Here is a 6,305-nt window from a genome sequence, read left to right as displayed (position 1 = left end):
AGCACTTCTACCTGGAATAGGTTTGCACAGGAAACCACAAACCCTGGCTTCTATATTCTGCAATAATGTATTTAACAAAGTGACGGTGAGATATCACTGACCGTTTCTGGCTTGGCTGGTGACTTGGTCTTTCAAACTACAGCTTGCTGTGTGCTTTGTTTAGCACCTTAGTTAAAAGAAAAAAGCTTTGAGGAATCTCAACTTCTAACTGATGCCATAAACAAAAATGAAAGTGAAACAGATTACAAACATAAATGTTAAGTTGAAACTATAAAGCTCCTGGAGGAACACATAGGAGAAAACCTTCACAACCTTGGAACAGGTAGATTTCTTAGTGACAACACAAAAAACCTGAACTGGAAAAGAAAAGACTGGTAATTTAGAAATCACCAAACTTTTAAAAATTATTTTTAAAAGCTACAGTTGAGAAGTCAGAGAGGGTATGTGAATTATATCTCAATATAACTGTTTAAAAAAATAAAGCAAGTCACAGAATGGGAGATAACATGTGCCACATTACTATCTGACAAAGGACTTGTATCCAGAATAAATATAATACTCTTACAATTTGATAAAAACATGACCATTGACCTAATTTAAAAATTGGCAAAAAATTTGATCACACACTTCGCAAATGTAGATGGTCAACAGACATGAAAAAGATTCTGGACACCATTAATCATGAGGCAAATGCAAATTTAACCACAATGAGAGGACTTCCCTGAAGGTCCAGTGGTTAAGAATCTGCCTGCCAATGCAGGAGACATGGGTTCTATCCCTGGTCTGGGAAGATTCCACGTGCTGTGGAGCAACTAAGCCTGTGTGACACAACCAACAGAAGCCCATGCACTGCAATCAAAAGTCCACACGCTGCAACTAGGGAGAAGCCCCCGCATGCTGCAACTAAGACCCAGTGCAGCCAAAATATAAAAAATCTTAAAGCAAAAATAAAAACCCACAGTGAGACCATTGCACACCCTCTAGGATGGCCAAAATGAAGAAGATTGATAATACTATCCTTGGGGAAGATATGGAATAACTGGAAGTCTTGTCCATCTCTGCTGGTAATGGAAAACCACAACTGCTTTGGAAAACAGCTTGGCAATTTCTCATAAAGTAAAAGTATACTTACTGTAAGACCCAGACTTTCTACTCCTAGGTATTTACTCAAAAGAAATAAAAACATATGTCTGTACTATTCATCATAACTCTATTCACAATGGCCAAAAGAAAAAAAACCCAAAACCCTGGAAACAATCCAAGTGTTTATTTGACAGGTGAGTGGTTCAGCAAATTGTAGCATATCCACATGACGGAATATTACGAATGGAAAAAACAAATGAAGAACTGATACACACAATGGAATGGATAAACCTCAAAAACATGTTGAGCAGAAGCAGCTGGTCACAAAAGCAGTATATATCATACTATATCATCTAAGTGAAATTCCAGAAAAGACAAATCTAATACATAGTGACAGAGAGCAGCTGAGTAGTGGCCAGGGACTGGTGTGTGGGTGAAGGGAGTGAAGAAAACATTCTATGTCTTGCTTGAGCTGGCAGAAATTTGCCAAAATTCAGAGAGGTTCACACTTAAAATATGTGCCTTTTGTTGCAGATAAATAATATATCAATGAAACTGACTTAGAAAAAAAGCTCTTGTGTGAGGGAAAAAATAATAAACACTCATTACAAATGACGTAAACAATAAGGAAAAATACACAAGGAGAGAAATAAATACCATCCTCAATACTAATTTGAAGTGAAATGCTACTCACACTCAGATAAAATCATGTAGCACTTGATTTTCACCTCCTTGTCATGCAAAAGGACTTGGCCAGATATTAAAGACTTGCTGATGCCCTACTAGGCACTGTGTGTATCTGGCCCTCCCTTCATTCATCCCTCTTGTTTCCAATGCTTCCTCCCAGTGTCTTGTCTTTTCTGCAGCTTCGCTGGTCTGTTTTCATAACCCTTGAGACCACGGTCTTTTTCATCTGTTGTTCCCTCTGCTCAGGACACATCTTTGCCCCCCGCACACCTCGTCATGTTTACTTGCCCTTTGGATTTCAGTTTAAAGGTCATTTGCTTAGGGATGCCTCCCCTGACTAGGTTAGACTCTCCTATTATAGTCTCTGGAAACACCACAATCTCAATTACAGTTTCATATTTGTGTGAGTTTGGAATCTATAGACCTGTTTCCTCAACAGGAGGGCAGGATCCATGGCTCTCTGTACTCACCGTTCTCTCTCAGAGTCCTGTTCAGAGCCAAATGAAAGTTCAATAAACATGTGTTTCAAAAATAAATGAATGAGGACTTCTCTGGCAGTCTAGTGGTTAAGACTCCATCTTCCAGTGCAGGGGGTGCAAGTCCCAGCCCTGGTCAGAAAGCTAAGATCCTACATGCCCTGTGGCCAAAAGAAAAAAAAATGTAAAACAGAAGCAACATTGTAACAAGTTCAATAAAGACTTTTAAAATGGTCCACATTTTTAAAAAATCTAAAAAAAAAATAAATGAATGGACGTCAGCTGGTTTGGGGATGGGTCACACATGAGGCTGCAGCGGGGCTGAGTGTTGTGTGTGGAAGGGAGTGATGGCTGTTTATTGGTTGTCTTCCACGTGCTAGGAGCTTCGGATATTCAATCTCTTTCTATTTTTATGGTAGTTCCCTGAAGCAGGTCAAACAAATCAATCCTCAAAGAAATCAATCCTGAATATTCATTGGAAGGACAGATGCTGAAGCTGGAAATTCAATACTTTGACCATGTGATGCAAAGAGCCAACTCATTGGAAAAGACCCTGATGCTGAGAAAGACTGAAGGGCAGGAGGAGAAAGGGATGAAGGAGAGGGAGATGATTGGATGGCATCATTGATTCAATCGACCTGAGTTTGAGCAAGCTCCAGGAGACGGTGAAGAACAGGGGAAGCCTGGAATGTTGCAGTCCATGGGATCGCAGAGTCGGACAGGACCAGTGACTCAACACCACCACCAAGAACAAGGTATTACGCCCATTTTGTATGTGTTTTAGTCACTTGGTCATGTCCGACTCTTTGTGACCCTGTGGACTGTAGCCCGCCAGGCTCCTTTGCCCATGCAATTTTCCAGGCAAGAATACTGGAGTGGCTAGCCATTCCCTTCTCTGGGGGATCTTCCCAACCCAAGGATCGAACTGGGGTCTCCTGCATGGAAGGCAGATTCTTTACCATCTGAGCCATCGGAACAGCCTACTCCCATTTTACTAACTGGAGAAAGAGGCATAAAGGCAGTGAGAAACTCGCCCTAGGTCCTGGAGTTGCATGGGTGTGTCACACTGGCCCCTGGGCCCCAGACTGGGGCTCACTGCCCTGGACCTCCTCTCTCTGCTGCACTTCCTCCTCATCTCCTGGGGCCGCCCAGACCCTCCACTTCCTTCTCTAGCCTTTTCACAAGCTGGTGTTGTGTGTGAAGGCCAGCTGGCTCCCAGCTGACTGCACATGTCTTTAGCAACCCTGTGGGTGTCCTCAGCCTCTCCCCTCATCATCTTCACTCCACTATGCATGTCCTCCTTGGAGCAGCAGCCCAATCCAAGTTGGCCATTATGATTCTGGATCTGGAAACTTAAAAAAATTAATTAATTAATTAATGGCTACACTGGGTCTTTATTGCCGTGTGTGCTTTCTCTGGTTGTGGCGAGTTGGGGCTCCTCTCTGTTGGGGTGTTTGGGCTTCTCATCTCGCTGGTTTCTCTTGTTGCAGAGCATATGTTCCAGGAGAGAGGGCTTCAGTAGTTGTGGCTCACGGGCTTGGTTGTTCCTCCACATGTGGGATCTTCCTAGACCAGGGATGGAACCTGTGTCTCCTGCACTGGCAGGTCAATTCTTTACCATTGAGTCTCCAGGAAAGTCCTACATCTTGCAACTGTTTTGAGAGACTGCAAAGCTGCTGACAGGGAAATGTTGCTTTGTATTAATATAATTCCACAGAACATAAAGATAAAACAGACTGTTTCCTTATAGTCAGTTGCTCTGTGTGGCCATTTCTGCTGGAAGATGCAGTTAGGGATTGGGCATTGGGGTTAAATCATTTCCCCACAGTGCTGGCGGGTTTCTCTGATCCATCTGCCTGATGACCAAAGGTGGGACTTCAAGACAGCTGAATGAGCCTATGGCTACTTTATCGCCTGAATAGCATAAATGCAACCAACTCACATGAGAGTCAAACCCATTACCAACATTCTCTGAAACTATGCTCAAATTAAAGGTTGATGATTGCGACAGGAGGACGTCTACACAAGAAGCATTTTTTAGAAACACTTGCAACATGATTATTTTTGACACGATTCCCATTGACTCTGCTTTTTATTTCACTGAGAATTTCCACATATCTTCCCTCCCATATCAGTTACCTACCTGCATCAAAACTGGTTTATCTTTCCTTTCCTCCTATTATTATTGTGAGTTAGCTGTTGGAAGGCCAACCACTGTTGTTGTTCAGACACTCGTGTCCGACTCTCTGCGACTCCGTGGGCTGCAGCACACCAGGCTTCCCTGTCCTTCACTATCTCCAGGAGTTTTCTCAAACTCATGTCCATTGAGTCGGTGATGCCATCCAGCCATCTCATCCTCTCACATCTCCTTCTCCTCCTGCCCTCGATCTTTCCGAACACCAAGATCTTTTCTAATGAGTTGACTCTTCACATCAGGTGGTCAAAGTATTGGAGCTTCAGCTTCAGTATCAATGCTTCCAATGAATATTTGGGGTTAATTTCCTTTATGATTGACTGGTTTGTTCTCCTTGCTGTCCAGGGGACTCTCAAGAGCCTTCTCCAGCACCACGGTTACCCTGTTCCTTACTGCCTCTGCAGAAACAGTTCTGCAGCCTCACTCTTCTGCATCCTAGAATGTTTCCTCCACTGGACCAGTGCAGTTAGCCCACAGACTTCCCTGATGGTTCAGTGGTTAAGACTACTCGCTTCCACTGCTTCCACTGAATGTTCTGTCAGAGAGGTGAGAAGGCTCACATCCACCATCAGATAGCATCCAACTGAGAAAATCCTTTTGACATTTTTGTTCTCCAGAGTTCCTCTTCCTGGCTGTGTTGCTCCAAGGGCTTTTCTGCCTCCTCCTTGTCATGGCAGTCCAAATGCAGGTTGGAAAAGAATTTCCAGAAAGAGTATTGCAGAAAGGAGTGAGCTTATTAAAAACAAAGAGCTGAGATAACGTGGGCAATGCAAGCACAGCAGGCTGACCTGACAGGCCAGAGAGAGTCAATGCTTTTAGGTTAATATCTAAGTTTTTAAAAACTTTTCTTTTGTATTGGCATATAGCTGATTAACAATGTTGTGATAGTTTCAGGTGAATAGAGAAGGGACTCATCCATACATATACATGTATCCATTCTCCAAACTCCCCTCCCATCCAGGCTGCCACATAACACTGAGCAGAGTTCCATGTGCTATATACAACAGGACCTTGTTAGTTATTTATTTTAAATACAGCTGTGTGGACATGTCCATTCCAAACTATCCTTTCCCCCATCCTTCCCTCACCCCCAGTAACCTAAAGTTCATTGTCTAAGTCAGTGAGAATCTTTCTGTTTTGTAAGTAACTTCATTTGTATCATTTCTTTATAGATTCCACATATAAGGGATGTCATACAATATTTCCCCTTCTCTCTCTGACTTACTTCACTCAGTATGACACTCTCTAGGTCCATTCATGTTGCTGCAAATCGCATTATTTCATTCTTTTTAATGAGTAGTCAATTCTTATAGCCTCAAGTCAAAGAAAATTTCTGCTGGAATGTTGGTGTTAGGTGATTTGTTAGGGTGCTATGGGGAGACTATTGAGGTGGGTGTTTTTGCCTAGTTTGGGGCCAGGAAGCCTGCTGGTGATGATTGGGAGGGTTTTGGCAATGGTTACAAAGGGGCTCCATCAGCTGCAGAGGTGATCTTCATTCTGGGCTCCAAGTCTGTGGCCTTGGTGCAAGCTCTCCCATCTATGGCTTTGGGGCAGGACTCCACACTTCTCTTCCCTCAAACACAGCGGAAACTAGCTTCATGAGCTCTACAATCTCTCCCCTTCTTCTTCTTTCTTTTTTTTTCCAATTTGAATCACTACCCTCCTTCTCTTCCTTTGAGGAGCAACGTAAAGTCATCTTATGCACAGCAGCTTAGGGACTATCTTTTCAGTACTCTGATTTTCATTCTCTAACCCAAGTGAATGACGCTTTCTCCTATCAGCACACTGTGACAGCTGTGACATCAGCCATGCACAGAGTATAGGAGCACCGCACGCTGTGGCCCAAGTGGTGAGTCATGGAGCTG

Source organism: Cervus elaphus, chromosome 13 (assembly GCF_910594005.1).
Source record: "Cervus elaphus chromosome 13, mCerEla1.1, whole genome shotgun sequence".
Taxonomy (NCBI): Eukaryota; Metazoa; Chordata; class Mammalia; order Artiodactyla; family Cervidae; genus Cervus; species Cervus elaphus.
Note: the sequence above shows the minus strand (reverse complement) of the source record.